The sequence below is a fragment of the Mauremys reevesii genome, linkage group 3 (assembly GCF_016161935.1).
Source record: "Mauremys reevesii isolate NIE-2019 linkage group 3, ASM1616193v1, whole genome shotgun sequence".
NCBI classification, from domain to species: domain Eukaryota; kingdom Metazoa; phylum Chordata; order Testudines; family Geoemydidae; genus Mauremys; species Mauremys reevesii.
In genome coordinates, this window is record NC_052625.1 from 94,900,787 (window position 1) to 94,917,129 (window position 16,343).

The 16,343-nt window shown below is 47.6% G+C and overlaps 1 protein-coding gene across 9 annotated transcripts in view; it reads right to left on the reverse strand.

Moving 5' to 3' along the window:
* Positions 1 to 16,343, reverse strand: part of TIAM2 (TIAM Rac1 associated GEF 2) — a 260,221-nt gene that overhangs the window by 129,234 nt on the left and 114,644 nt on the right. The gene's annotated exons all lie outside the window — the stretch shown is intronic.

Sequence of the window (16,343 nt, forward strand, 5' to 3'; positions counted from 1 at the left end):
TGAAGGTACTGGACTGCGACTCATGGAGCTGAGTTCAGTTTCTGGCTCTGACACAGACTTCCTGTGTGACATGGGGGGGGGATAGCTCAGTGGTTTGAGCACTGGCCTGCTAAACCCAGGGTTGTGAGCTCAATCCTTGAGGGGGCCATTTAGGAAACAGGGGTAAAAAAAAATCTGTCTGGGGATTGGCCCTGCTTTGAGCAGGGGGTTGGACTAGATGATCTTCTGAGGTCCCTTCCAACCCTGATATTCTATGATTTAGTCAATCTATGCCTCCCTTCCTTCACAGACATAAGAGCAATAGATGGGATTTTCCAAAGTGCCTCAGTGACTTAGGAGCACAAATGCCACTGACTTTCACTGGGACTAGTGCTCTTAAGTCACCTAGGTGTTTTTGAAAATCCCACCCAATAGTATTTCCTTTCTCTCATCCTTTGTCTATCATGTCTATTTAGATTGTAAGTGTTTTGGAGCAGTGACTGTCTCTTAATATGTGCACAAACACCACAACACAGTTGGGCCCCAATTTCACTTGGGGCCTCTAGGAACTAATGTAAATACAAAATATGAAAGAAGCAGAAGGTGTCTAGCTACTTTGGATGCAGCCACAGTTAGCTAGTTAGTCATCTAAATTCTCTCAACTGTGCCCACATGAAACGCTGGGTGCCGAAAAAGAAGCTTGGTTGAGAGCAAGACCCCATTGCTCAGCAATAATTCTCCTGCAAACTTGTAGGCGAGAATGTCTTTTACTAGGTCTTCCTTATTCTGTTAAAAAACTTCCACTTTGACAATTAGTAGAGATGGTTAGGACTGCCATTGAGTAGCTCATCTGTAGAACAGTAACCACCTTATTTAACTTAAACTCACACCCTCCTTCTCTGAAGGCAAGAGTGTTATCCACTGATACAGAGTTTACATGAGTAACCTGAGCTAACACAGATCAACTTTGGGTAGCTTGTTTGTTTATTTCAAGTTCTTGTATATATGTCCCGTGTGTCAGAATTAAAATTGGACCTTGCTGCACTAGTCTGTTGTTTAAGTCTGATGACATTTAAGGGGTTATGTGTAAATTCCAAAATTAACCACTCAGATGGAAATGTCATATTTCCTTCAGCAAATAATTTAAACAGATACTCTTAAGTAGCAAAGCTACGTTTGCAATCAGGTCTAAATTTTTTTTTTCTTTCCAGTTGAATGTAGCAGAGAGATCCAAAAGACATTGAGGCCAAATCTCTGTGCCACTCCAGCCACTTTACCCTGCTTTATCAGCATAAAGAATGGAAATTTTCCCTCCAGTATCAAATGTATTTAACACTAAGAAAGGAAACTTTTGGCTCATTATGATTTGTATTTATTGTAAATTACTAAAATTAATGGGACAGGCTAGGCAGAATCCAAGAAAGAAAGGAAAGAGAGAGAGAGTCTATGCATTAATCATCATGGATTGGGGCAGTCACTCTAGTGTATTACTGACAATATAAAGCTCTATTAAAGCATACCATACATATGAAGCTTTCCTTAACCTTTCTCTGCCACACAGACCCTGGGCAAAAACACAAAACAAAAACAAAACACAAACCGCCACCTTTAGAGCTGAACTGTAAGGTGATTTTGGCAGTGTCTAATTCACCAATCACAACAATTAAGTTCAACTGATCACAGATACAAAGAGTTCTGTGCAGGAAAACAATTCACGTATACTATACAGTGTAGATGTTAGCTAAAGAAACCACTATAGTTGGAAGACATCAGAGTAGTAAAGAGACAAAAATTGTTCTTTCTGCCCAGTGCCTTCAAGTTCAAAAGTTTCTTATCTCACTCTATTTTTCTTTTAAATATTATTCTTGTGCCCGACACCCATTGTTCTCCCACCCTCTTCACAATTTCTACTGCCCACCAGCCTTACCTTCAGCAAAGCTCCTGCTTCAGCCTCTTCTCCCTAATGTTTCACAAAACTATGCAGCACACACACACACACACACACACACTTTTCTTTCTGCCCCAGTAAGCCAGGAAACTGTGTCTAACACTTCAAAATGTTCAGCCGTTATGAGCTAAAAACAGATTCTGGGCTACGCTGGATGTATTTTTGTCTGTAAGCTACACACCCTCCTCATGTTCAATTTTTTCCATTGGTGGAACAGTATGATGCAGACTTAACCAGAAAGTGGTTTTCCATGGGCCGCTTGAAATGATTAGCCTGGACGGCCTTCCATAATGCCTCAAAGCCACCAGGGAATGCTCTATGACTAGGCTGTTGTTTGACCCTGCATTCCAGAATTACCACGAAACTTCCATAGGAAAGCAACTAGAAAGTTTGCTGAATAAAGGTTTGCTTGCTTGAAGGTAGCCTCAGTGTCTTTTTTAAACTCATTAACAGCAAGTACATACACCTAACATCCTTGTGTATGATGCCTTTGTAAACACAACAACTTCCAAACCCACCGCTGGAATGTTATAGTCATGAAAACACCTCTCAAAAATAATTTTATGATTTTACACGTCATGTATATCAGGCACACCCTATGTTCTCTTTGGTTTTGTTTTTAAAGCTGTACCGAGCTGCAATAGCTTACAGGTTGAACTACTTGTTTCTAATAATGGTTATAAGATACAAAGCAGACATAAGTTTTACATAAATGACAATATTTTTAAATTTCAGTGCCTAAGGCTAGGCTGCTAAATCTATATTTAGGCACACAGATAATAGCCTGATTTCTGGAGGCATTGAGCAACCACATCTATTGACTACAGTGAGAGCTAAGGATGCTCAGAACATCTGAGAACCAAGCCACTTATTTAGATGCCTAAAAACAGGTATAGATGCCTACCTCTAAGCACCAGCATTTGAATATTTTGGCCAAAGTGCATTGTGGAAGATATGTTAAATCAGTAACCATGCTAAAGAAACAGACTAGAATAAATTTCATCTAGTTAAACTCCTTATGTATCAAGACTCTTTAAAATGACAACCAACAGTCATAGCTACCAAACTGTTATCTATCCTGCATGCTAATGCAAAGAATATCAGTTTCACAAAATCAACTTCCCTATTCAGAAGTTTACTTTAGGAAAATATTTCTCCATGTTGAACAACAGGATGCATGATTTGAAGGACAACTGCACTCTAAAGTGGAAACATTAAGCAGAACCCAGAAAACCTTTTACACAGATTTGCACACATTTGATTTGCGTGAATGCAGGAGACCTATTTTAAAACCAATTTGCATAGGAATACAGGCATTCCTACACCAGAGCAAACCTGCAGTCCATTGAATTCAGTATCCTGTCTCAGATAGTGGCCAGTTCCAGGTGCCTAAGAGGGAAGTGGAAGAAACCATGCAGTTGATAATTCTGGAATAATCTGTCCTGGTTTTGTTTAACCCTAAAAACAATTAATGGCTGGCTCCTGCACTGAACCATGAAGGTTAATACCCTTCTAAACATGTTGATGCTATCAGATGTAACTATTAATATGTTCTCATTATCTATACAAAAGTCTAATCCTTTTCTGAGTCCTAATGGGCTCCATGAAATCCTGTGGCAGTTGAGTTCCAGTTTGTTTGTTTTTTTAAGTAATATCGAAGTGATGCACTAGTAACATGCCTAGGCTGCACCCACCTAACTGGCTAAGACAACTGTTACACCTGTTTTAAAAGAGTGAGAGTTTTTCCCCCAACAGATTGCTTGAAAACTCTTTGAAATTAAGATGTGTTTTATGGTACACTTTACTGGTCCCTCTAAGCAAACTACTGAGTAGATTCACCAGATATACTTAGTACAGGCTATGATGACCCTTGCTTGTCTGTGCAGGTGGGGGGGAAGAGATGTGCAAGAAGACCCCCTCCTATATGCTGCCAACCAAGGACTTCCTATTCCCCTTGTGGAGGTGGATTTTTTAGAGTGCCAGGAGAGCTCTCTTCCAGTGCTATGCTGCGACTACACAAGCCACATAAAAGCGCTGCCAGGGCAGCGCTTTAATGTTGCTAGTGAAGACGTGCCCTTAACCTCAGCCAATATAAAGATGCATAATGCCCTAAATGGCCAAGACTTTCCTACCCAAGAGATCACCACTCTCCCCATGATATACTGCCACGGCTGAGATCAGTAGAGACACTTGACTAGTGTCTCTGCCCCCAGCATCACAGGGAAGAGTCTGCTCGCAGGGCATTTGCTATGAAGGCCCCTTTTCTTTGGACTACTCTTCCATCATGGACCAATATAATGTGAATTGATGACCATCAGAGCATACTGCAAGCCATATCTCAGAAAAGCTATGGAAGACATAAGCATTGTCAGGTGATGTTTAAAGTAATATGGGAAATTTGCTTTACTTTTGTGCTATCAGGTTCTTTTAGTATTGTTAGATGCATGAGGTCACTGTTTGATTTCATGTATTTTTTCTAGTATGTTTCAAAGAGCATCTACAGTGTTTAGATGCTAGATCAGAGCATCTGTTTCTTTAAAACTATGGCCCGTGGGCTGCATCTGACCCGCAGGACCGTCCTGCCCAGCCCTTGCGCTCCTGGCCGGGGAGGCTAGCCCCCAGCCCCTCTCCTACTGCTCCCCCTTCCCCGCAGCCTCACCTCACCATGCCGCCAGCGCTCTTGGCGGCGGGGCTGCGAGCTCCTGCCAGGCAGCGTGGCTGTGAGAGCCACCGGCCTGCCCCAGTCTCTAGACTACGCAGCAGTGTGGCTGGCTCTGGCTGGGCGGTGCAGCTGCCAGTCCTGGTGCTCTGAGTGCCATGGTACAGGGTCGGGTAGCGGGGGTTGGATAAGGGTCAGGGGGCAGTCAGGGAACAGGGAGAAGCTGGGTGGGGCAGAAGTTCTGAGGGGGGGCAGTCACAGGGCAATTGGATGGGTGTGGGAGTTCCAGGGGGCCTGTGAGGGGGAGGGGGTGTGGATAGGGATCAGGGCAGTCAGGGGATAGGGAGCAGAGGGTGTTGGATAGGGGGTGGGGTCCTGGGGGGGCAGTTATGGGCAGGGGGTCCCGGGAGGGGGCAGTCAGGGGACAAGGAGCGGGGGGGTTGGATGGGTCAGGGGTTCTGATGGGGGTAGTCAGGGGGAAGGAAGTGGGAGGGGACCAGGCTGTTTGGGGAGGCACAGCCTTCCCTACCTGGCCCTCCATGCAGTTTCGGAACCCCGATGTGGCCCTTGGGCCAAAAAGTTTGCCCACCAGGTCTGTGTGGATGACGACACCAAGATAATCAAATGGTCTGAACTCAGGGGTCAAATTGAGAAAAATAAGCTTCACTCATTTGAGTTGCCAAAATAAGATGCTGCTCACAGGAGACTGTACGCATTTGTGCCCCCACCCTCCTTTCTTACATGAGGGAATTAAATGTTTTAAATGCTTGACATTTAAATAAACATTATTGCACATTCGAGCTAACAGGTCCCTGAAATGAATGAGGCAGTTCACACCTCTCAGAGCTATTGCTCCAGGCTCTCTGTAGGTTCATCTCTGCATCAGTTAAACTTAGTTCACATTTTTAGAGTTTTCTTCACAATCAGAACAGCTAGAAGTTTTCATTAAAAAAAAAAAGTAAGTTAAGATTTCTGAAAACAATAAAACAGCTGACAGAGGTGACAACACACCATATCACTGTGTACCATCCCAATCCAATCCTTTTCTGAGCTGGTGTCTATAAAGACACAGAAATAGCATTGATATGTCATGCTGATAATCACTATATTTTGCAGGTTCACAAATTCTCTCATAGCACAGGACATAACAGAAAATGTGTCTCTTGGACTAACTCCTCTTCGATTTGGAGTCTATTTGGAGACACCTCAACAATTGTTTACATGGAAAAATAATATTAGGAAAGGATTTCTTGTATTTTTAACTTTTCCTCATTCTCCTCCCCCCACCCCCACACTCTCCTCTCCAATCTCTATACCTCTGCACAGAAGAATTTGGAATTGGGTCTAAAGAAATCACAGATAATTTTGAGGTTACCTAATAATATCAACCATCATCAATTACCCAGGGAAATATTTTGTTCCAACAAAAACGTAACAGTATTTGTAAGATTTTTACTACAGCAACATTTGTGTTAATAGTTTTTAAAATGTATGTTGTTGCATAGCAAGAAACTAAATTTAAGAATTGAAAAATGTTCATTGAAATATAAAATGGAACATTTTAAAAATAGTCTAAAACATCTGCATTTAGTTTAAAGCATTTGGAAAGTGGAGTCTTCCAACAAGCAGTTTAAAAGGCATAAGTCTATCGAACGTGTGCAAAAATATTTGAAGGTGGAGTCATTTGTCACATTAGCTTCGGCAAGAGGTCTCAGGACATAAATATTTATAAATCACAGGTGTTATTTCACATTGCATAACAAATGTTGCTTGTGCCATTAAGTGATCTAACAGACCAGTTAATTGCCTTGGCAACACTGAATATTTATTATCTGACATTAAAGATTGAAGTGTCAGGCACTTTAAAAAAAAGATATTTTTAATAAAGGGAAACTGGTAAGTCAACAGAACATGTTAAATTCATTTTGAGTCACAATGCTTTGTTACAATGGGATAAATATGGGGGAATTTCTAAGCAAGTTCTGTCAATTAATGTTTGCTTAGATAATCTGCATCAAAAGGCATGTAAAAATAGATCTTGTATAAAATACATTTTAATTAAAACAGTGTTGCTAGTTCTTGTGACTATCACAAGTTTCACGATATTTGGTGTTTTTCTTAAAGCTTCACCTTCTGAAGTTACACGAGAATCTCAGCTGTTTTTATTAAAAGTAAATTTCCAGTCTTCACTGTTGCAGAGAAAAGCTTGAAAATGGGATATGAGTGCACCCTAAAGGCTCACAAGCCAGAAGGCAAGTAACAAAATTTCAAAACATACTACTTTAAAACAAACAAAAAACTCTCATGATTTTTAAGCCAATCTCATGATTTTTTGAAGCCTGATTTTTTGCGTGTTTGGGGCTCACAAAACTGCTAAAGTCAACTGCTGAATTACATTACAGTTGTACAGAAATGTAACAAGGAATAATCCTGGTATACGAATACTAAAATAAGGGTTTTCCTGGGTTAGAATGTGTCATTTTATATTTATACTTCTTAAATGGAGTGATGCACATCAGGACTTGTAAGTTGCTGCAAAGAAATATGTCCAAAGCAGAATTAATAATAAGGACAATTTCAACATCTTGTCTACCCATTTACAACAATTTTTCTGGTTGGAGATGGTGATGTTCAAGTTGACAGGTTCCTAATGGCCTGGATTATTCAGCAATTCTGAGAGGACTCTTTCTAGTCATTAGGGGGAAAAAAAAGTGAAACGAACAGAATTATCTTACTCCCATGGAGCCTATCACACTAATTGAAAGTAACATCACAGTGTGTCCCATTTTAATTATACGAGTTAAGTAGACAAGAAGCTTCTATTATCTTTAAAAAATAATATGGGGAAGAGGATTGGTTTTGCGCATGTATGTTTCAGCACAGCATCTCAAATTTTAAGAGATCCTTGCTTTAAATAAAGAGGCCATACATTGTGAAGCTCTGTAGATACCAAATAAAGTAAACAAGTTAATTCCATCAAAGAGGAATTGGCAACATGTTGATAAGACCAAATGGTTTAAAAAAAATTTGTCAAGTTTTATATTACGGAAAGACCCTGCTATGCGATGATCCTTCCCCTACAATCTGATGGATAATAGGTGTAAATGTATTATCATAGCAGCATGAATAGAGGCAGATAAGTAGCACTCATTTAAATGAAAGCATTCATAAATATTCCTGTACTACAATAACTGGGGGAAAGGGGGTGTGTGTAAAATTATAGGAAAGCAGGGCAAAAATGGCAGTAGCTGCATCAATTGTTTCTTAGCTGAGTATCTTACCAGAAATTAGAAACACATGACCGTTCCACACAGCCTAATCTTATCAAAGAAAAGCAGGAGATACCACCCCTATGTTTTTGGAGTGAAGGATCAACATGACTTATTCAAACCATTTTGCCAGAATCAATAGAATTCTATTCAAGTTGACTCACTCTGAATTGAGTTTCTGAAACAAGCACGGATAACAGTGATATTAATGTAGTAATTAAAAAATATATGTACTGTATTAGAATTTTATAACCAAAATACAAAACATGAGAAAAATAAGATTCACACACACACACACACACAATATACCAGAAAGGAACTGTAAATCTTTACTAGATCACCATATGGAACAAAACAGACCATAGTTCACTGACAATTCATTGGTTAGGTGATTGGAAGGAAATTGCTTAAAATGTAATACTCTCATTCCATCTATAAACAACCTGCATGGGGATCAGAAATCTTATCTGATTTATCCTTATATTAATATATATCATAGCAGGCTCAAATATTTAACAAAACCCCTTCCAAATGTTAAAAAAAGGATACTACAAAAGGTAAATTTCTCCATTAACGTGACATGAAAAATCCATATGTATCACCTACATATAAATATTTCCAGAAGCAGAAGGCAGAGATTTAGAAGACCAAACAATTAAATGGAAAGATTAAGTGTTTTGCCAACATAACATTGTGAGTAAATAGCCAACTGCATGAAAAAGCAACACACTAACTAAACACAGGACAAATTCAACCATTAAATGTATCTCCACTAACCACATAACAGTTTGCAATGTACATCATATTTAGCAAGGAGCTAGCCAGTTTCTTGTCCTAATGTTCTTGACTATGTCCCCAATTGTCCCATATTCAGGAAAAATCCCACACAGGGAATTAGAAACTCAATGAGATTCTCTGTGTAGAGTGTCCCATGCATTCACTCTGTGGAGAGGCTGGTCCCATAGATGAAGCAGCAGGTACCCACCCCCAGAACTAGCCAAGATTTAGGGATCTGCCAAAGGGACAGGGCCATTTGCATGAGACTTCATTGCCAGGGATTTCCCCTACCAGTTACTGTCTACAGAAAAAACGGCTACTTCCTTCTCGTAACTGTTATTCTTCGAGATGTGTTGTTCATGTCCATTCCAAGCAGGTGTCTGCACATCGCGTGTAAGCCAGACGGAAGATTTTCCATTAGCAGCACCCGTAAGGTCGGCCCGGGCACCCTCTGGAGTGGCGCCACCATGAAGCCCTAGATAGGGTCCCGCCAATCCTCCACCCCCTCAGTTCCTTCTTGCTGGCACTCCGACAGCGGGGAGGAGGGTAGGTTTTGGAATGGACATGAACACCACATCTCGAAGAACAACAACTATGAAAAGATGAGTAACCGTTTTTTCTTGTTCGAGTTGTTGTTCATGTCTATTCCAAGCGGGCGACTCACAAGCCTGAATTTAGGCGGTGAGGTTGGAGTTCACTGCATATTGGAGCACTGCGCGGCCGAAGGCTGCATCATCTCTAGCCTGATGCATGATGGCGTAATACAACGTGAAAGTATGGATTGAAGACCATGTGGTAGCTCTGCATATTTCCTGTGTTGGGACTTGAGCCAGGAATGCTGCGGAAGAGGCCTGTGCCCTTGTGGAGTGGGCTGTGATCGGCAGGGCAGGCACCTTAGCCTGACTGTAGCATTCACAGATGCAGGCCGTGATCCAGGAGGAGATGTGCTGTGACGAGACAGGTAGCCCTTTCATCCTGTCGACCACAGCAACGAAAAGTTGGACTGATTTCCTGAATAGCCTGGTTCTTTCGATATAAAATGCTAGGGCCCTGCAAATGTCCAGGGAATGCAGCCTACGCTACCTGTTGGAGAAAGGTGGTTTGGGGTAGAACACAGGGAGACAAATGTCCTGGCCCATGTGGAATTGGGAGACCACCTTAGGGAGGAACACCGGGTGTAGCCTGAGTTGGACCTTGTCCTTATGAAAAATGGTGTATGGAGGCTCAGACATCAGGGCTCTGAGCTCCGAGACCCTCCTGGCAGAGGTGATAGCCATGAGGAATGCGATCTTATAGAAGAGATACAGTAGTGAGCATGTAGGGAGCATGTAGGAGCAAAGGGGGCCCCGTGAGGGCAGAGAGGACCAAATTAAGGTCCCAGGCCGGGACAGGTTGTCGCATATGCGGGAAGAGTCTATCCAGGCCCTTGAGGAAGTGGCTGACCAGTAGGTTAGCGAAGACAAACTCCTTCAGCTCCTGGGTGGAACACAGAGATGGCAGCCAATGTACCCGGACCGAGGAGAGGGAAAGTACCTGCTGTTTCAGATGGAGTAGGTAGTCTAGTATGAGAGGAATCGGGACGAGCAACGGAGCTTGACCCTGCTGTTCTGCCCAGATGGAGAAACGTTTCCACTTGGCCATGTATGGGGCCCTGGTGGAGGGCTTCCTGCTACCAAGGAGGACTTGCCTAACCTGTTGTGAGCACTGCACTTCCACTGGGTTCAGCCATGGAGCAGCCAGGCTGTGAGGTGGAGCAACTCCAGGTTCGGATGCCGGAAGCGGCCTTGATCCTGTGAGATCAGGTCTGGGAGCAGGAGCAACGCGAAGGGCACCTGTATGGACATCTGCAGTAACAACATGAACCAGTGCTGGCGCGGCCACGCCGGCGCTATCAGTATGACTTGAGCACGATCTCTGCGAATCTTCAGAAGTACCCTGTGGACCATCGGAATTGAAGGGACGGCATAGAGGAGGCCCCCTTCCCACGAAAGGAGGAAGAAATCTGTGAGTGATCCTGGGCTGCGCTCCATGAGGGAGCAGAACCGTTGGCAGTTCCTGTTGTCCTGTAAGATGAACAGGTCTATCTGGGAATAGCCCCAGAGACGGAAGATTGAACATACCACATCCCGGCAAAGGGACCACTCATGACCATTGAACGAGTGGCTGAGGGTGTCCGCCAGACCATTTTGCACCCTCGGGAGATAGGATGCCGTCAGGTGGATTGAATTCTGTATGCAAAAGTCCCATAACGCAAGGGCTTCCCGGCACAGGGGAGAGGAGCATGCACCCCCCTATTTGTTGATATAGAACATCGCCGAGGTATTGTCTGTGAGGACCACTACACATCTGCCTGTCAAATGGGATTTTAAAGTCTGGCAGGCAAGGCGCACCGCCCACAGCTCCCTGATGCTGATGTGCAAGGAGAGGTCCTCTAGGGACCAGAGGCCCTAGGTCCTGAGATTCCCCAGATGCTCCCTCAATCCCAGATCCGATGCATCTGTTACCAAGGATAGGGATGGTTGAGGGCTGGTGAAGGGTACTCCCGCGCAGACCTGTCATGGGTCAAGCCACCACTGGAGGGAGTCCAGCACCACTTGGGGAAGCGTCACCACAGAGTCCAGTGCATCCCTGGCTGGTCGGTACATGGTCGCTAGCCAGGACTGAAGAGGTCGCAGCCTGAGCCTGGCATGATTCACCACGTAGGTGCATGCGGCCATATGCCCCAGTAACTTGAGGCAATTCCTTGCCATAGTGATCGGGATGTGCCAGAGGCCAAGGATGATGTTGGACATAGACCGAAACCTGGACTATGGGAGGTACGCTCTGGCTTGCGTCGACTCCAGGACTGCCCCTATGAACTCCATCCTCTGGAAGGGAGACAGGACAGATTTGGCCTCGTTTATCAGGAGGCTGAGCTCGAGGAAGGTCTGACTGGTAAAGGCCACCTGAGCCTCCACCTGATCTTTGGAATGGCCCTTGATGAGACAATCGTCCAGGTATGGGAACCCCTGGATTTTGTGCTTGCACAGAAAAGTCATTACCACCACCATGAACTTTGTGAAAACTCTCGGGGCCCGTCAACAGTCCAAATGGCAGGACTGTGAATTGGAGACGGGTGCCAGCCACCATGAACCTGAGATAACATCTGTGTTGAGGTATGATCAGTGGTGAGCTGGAACCGGTTGTTAAATTTAGAAACCCTTTTAGAACCGGTTGTAAAGGGCTTTTAAATTTAACAAAAGCTCCAGCAGCTACCTGCCCTGGTAGCCCCAGCTCACCTGGCTCCAGCTCTGCCTCTGCCTCCTACCCTGAAGGCTCCCCCTCCGGGCTTCCCACGAATCAGCTGTTAGCGCAGGAAGCCTGGGAGGGCTGAGAAGGAAGCAGCAGCTTCCTGCAAGTGAGCTGGGGCGGGGGGCATGAGGAGGGCTCTAGGCGCCGCGCGTCTGTGGGCGGCCTTGGCCCTGGCCCCAACTCCGTCCGGGCGGCGCGGCTCCGGGCTCCGGGCCAGCCCCCGGTCTCCGGCCTGGCCAGTGGCTCCGGGACAGCCCCTGACTCCAGGCCGGCCCCAACTCGGGCCGCCCCCCGGCCCCCAACTCCGGCCTGGCCAGCGGCTCCGGCCCCGGGATGGCCCCCGGTCCCCGACTCTGGCCCGGCCTGGCCAGTGGCTCCGGGCCAGCCCTTGGCCCCGACTCCGGGCCGGCCAGCGGCTGCAGCTCCAACCCCCAGCTCTGGGCTGGCCCCCAGTCCCAACTGCGGGCCGGCCAACGGCTCTTGCCTGGCCCCCAACTCCGGCCCGGCACCCACAGCTCCCAGCCCCGACTCTAGGTGGCATGGCCCCCATCTTCAGGCAGCACGGTAAGCGGGGCAGGGAAGGGGTGTTGGATAGAGGGTGGGGGGTGGATTAGTGTCAGGACTCAGGGCGGTCAGAGAGCAGGGAACAGGGGAATTGAATGGGGGCAAGGGTCCTGGGGGGGCAGTCAGGAAGGAGAGGGGGTTGGATGGGGCAGTGGGAGGCAGTCAGGGGCAGGAGTTCCAGGGGCAATCGGGACAGAGAGAAGGGGTGGTTGGATGGGGCATGGGTCCCGGGGGGCCATCAGGAATAAGAGGAGGGGTTGGATGGAGTGGCAGGGGGCAGTTAGGGGACAGGGAAGGGGAGTGGATGGGGCAGGAGTCCTGGGGGTGGGGTGTCAAGGAACGTGGGGGGTTGAATGGGGCAGAAGTCCCGGGGGGTGGGGGGGCATGACCCCCTCGTGGGGTGAGGAGGAGGGAACCAGTTGTTAATATTTTGGCAGCTCATCACTGGGTATGATCGTGACATGGAAATACATGTCCTTCAAGTCGAGGGCAGCGTACCAGTCTCCTAGATCCATGGAGGGAATGATAAAGGACAGGGAGACCATGTGGAACTTGAGTTTCTTCACAAACTTGTTCAGATGCTGCAAGTCCAGAATGGGTCTGAGGCCCCCTTTCACCTTCAGTCTTAGGAAATACTGGGAGTAGAACCCCTTGCCCCTGAGTTCCTGGGGAACTTCCTCCATGGCCCCTACCGCGAGGAGGAACTGTACTTCCTGGATTAGAAGTTGCTCATGAGAGGGCCCCTGAAGAGGGACGGGGAGGGGGGCTGGTGGGGCGGAAGTGAGGAAAACTGGATATAATATCCCCTCTCTACCATACGGAGCACCCAACTGTCTGATGTAATTCAGGACCAGGCACGGTAAAAGGGGAACAGACAAGATGAAAAGGTAAGGTTGGTAGGATCCATGGTCCTGACTGGTAGGTTGTCCTCGACCGCACCATCAAATTTGGGGTCTAGGCCCTGACAGAGGCCACAGTTGGCCGGAAGACTGTCTGAAGGACAGGTGTTGCCTCCTCCTGCTACTTTTACTCCACCTGCGCGGGGCCTCCGGGTGGTTTGGGGGCTGGTACGGCCACTGAGCTGGCTGCGGCCTGAATTGCCTGCGCTGGGTGATCGGAGTGTGCAGGCCGAGCGAGTGCAACGTGGTCCTTGAATCCTTTAGGCTATGGAGCTTTTTGTCCGTTTTCTCAGAAAACGGCATGGGCCCTTCAAAGGGAAGGTCTTGTATGGTCTGCTGGACCTCATGTGGAAGGCCAGAGACCTGAAGCCAGGATCCCCGCCGCATCACCAGTCCAGTGGCCAGAGTGCGGGAGGCTGCATCCAGGGCTGCCTGGAGGGATGCAAACAAAATCAGCTTCCCCTCCTCCACCAGGGCGGAGAATTCTGATTGCGATTCCTGGGGAAGGAGTTCAGCGAACTTGGACAAAGCTGAGCACGTGTTATGGCCATATCAGCTAACTATAGCCTGCTGGTTGGCTATGCGCAGCTGCAGTCCCCCCGTTGAGCAGACCTTCCTATCAAAGAGGTCTAGCTTCTTGGCCTCCCTGTTCTTTGGCGTAGACCCTTGAAACCCCGACATTCCCTTTGGTTGGCCGCATCCAAAACCAGAGAGTCCGGGGGAGGGTGAGCATACAGGTGATTATGGACCTTGGAAGGTACGAAGTAGAGCCTCTTCGTCTTTTTGGCCATAGGGGCCAGAGAGGCTCGGGTCTGTCACAGGGTGTGGGACGTGTCGGCTATCGTTTTTAATCAGTGGTAGGGCAACCCTAGATGGGCCCTACAGGGTCAACATCCACCTCTACCTCCTCAGCCTGAATAGCCAGGCTCTGGGCGGCTCATTTGAGCAGTTGTTGGAGCACCCGGTTGTCTTCCAGAGCCGATGCCACAAAAGTCCCTGCAACCGCTTCGTCTGGTGAGGAAGAGGAGGAAATCACTTGCAGGGGACCTTCCTCACTACCCTCAGCTCCTGCTGGGTCCTGCAGCACATGGTAGTTGGTTTGCGGGGCCAGTGTGGATGTAGGAGGTGGCATCACGACCAGTACTGGGGTCGACGCCAAACGACAAGGCGTGCTGAGCGGTGCCTGTGGCGTTGAGGACATGGTCCCCCCATCAGTGCCGGTGTCTGACAAGGCGGTGCTGGATTCTGTTGAGGAGGTGGCACGCTGGTGGAGGCATTTGCGCCAGAGCCACCAACGTTGAGGAGACTGATGCGGACCTGGAGCGTGGGCCATGCACCTGGACTTGGGCCTGATGGTAAGCCCAGGGGGTCCAGAATGGCCACTGGGAGAGCGATTGTCATTGCTGTTGCCAAGGCACCGGGTAAGGTCATTGACTTCTTTGCGAAGCTGACTCCTGCTCCTTGATCTATTGGAGCGGTAGGATTCCACCTCAGACTCCAAAGTTTCCAAGTATGAAGACCAAGGAGAGGCAGTACCCACTGTCGCTGGCAAGCGGTACCACGAGTCCAGGGAACGGGACAGTCGTTCTCTCTGCTCCAGCGGCACTGTCGCAACACAGGGCGGGGACTGAGGTGTCATTATAGCAGGCTTGCCCCTCAATTTGATTGGGGGTTGGGCAGTCCCTGGAGGCTCTTCCCTCTGGTGTGGGGAGGCCAGTACCGGGAGGCTTAACAAGTCTGAGGCTGCCTCGAATGCCTCCGGCGTCGATGGGAGGCGCACATCCTCGTGGAGGTCCAGGGACCTGGACCGGTCCAGACTCGATTGTACCCCCACAGGGGCAGGAGTTGATGGAACTTTGGGAGGTGGCGCCTGAGGCGCGGCTTGTCCCACCACACTTGCGGACGCCACCAGTCTTTTAGGGTCCTGGTGGGGTGATCGGCCCCTCACCGGCCTCTTCTTTTTTGCAGGCACCGGAGACGGTGATCGGTGCCGCATGGAGGCCGATTTCCTATGTCCCGATTCTCTCTGGTGCAGGCTCGGGGTCCAAGTGTAGCCGTAGGGCCGTCTCTATCAGGAGCACTGTAGTCTGCTCTCTGTCCTTGAGAGTCCTGGGATGGAACCCCTTGTAGATGCGGCACTCGTCTCTTTGGTGGCTCTCTCTGAGGCACCTCAAGCAGGAAGAGTGCGCGTCACTCTTCGACATAAACTTCCTGCAGTCGCAGAGAGTTTAAACCCTGAGGACCTGGGCATGCGCCAGGAAGGGGCAAGGGGTACGTTGGCGGGGGACCCCCCCCCACTACTACTAACTTACAACTAACACTAACTCTAAAACTGTGAGAAAAGAGAGAACTATATATACGAACAGAGACACTGCTAGGCTTGTTGCAAGATAGAGCAAAGTTCCAGCTAGCCATCACCAGCGGTAAGAAGGAACTAAGGGGGTGGAGGGTCGGCAGGGAGCACCTGAGCCGACCCTACGGATGCTGCTAAGGGAAAAATCTTCTGGCTGGCGAAGAAAAACCTCTTCCGCTCCTAGTTTAAACAATGTGAAGAGGAAGTGCACAAAAGCTCAATGTCTAGGTCAGTGTGAAATTTTCTGTGGTTCCTGCTGGTCACCACCCACAGCCTGCATCCCCTTCACATGTGGTATACTCCATGCCATAGTGTGGCTTCATCAGGATACAAGGAAAGAGGTGGCATTACTCCTCTTCATATGCATCACAAGACAGGGTATTTGGGCTTTTCCTTTGCTTTGCCCGTGAATACTTAAGGAATGATTTGAGCCCTTTCTCTGCACTTAACCAAGAGCTTGATGGGAAATAATAAGCATAGCATTGACATCTTCCATTACATATTTTCTTTTGACTACCCTGAGCTTCCTTCTCCTTGCCTGGGCTGCAGGGTTTGGATCTGGGAAGAGAAAGGATTTTCCTGCCCTCAAACAGGATATCTTGTT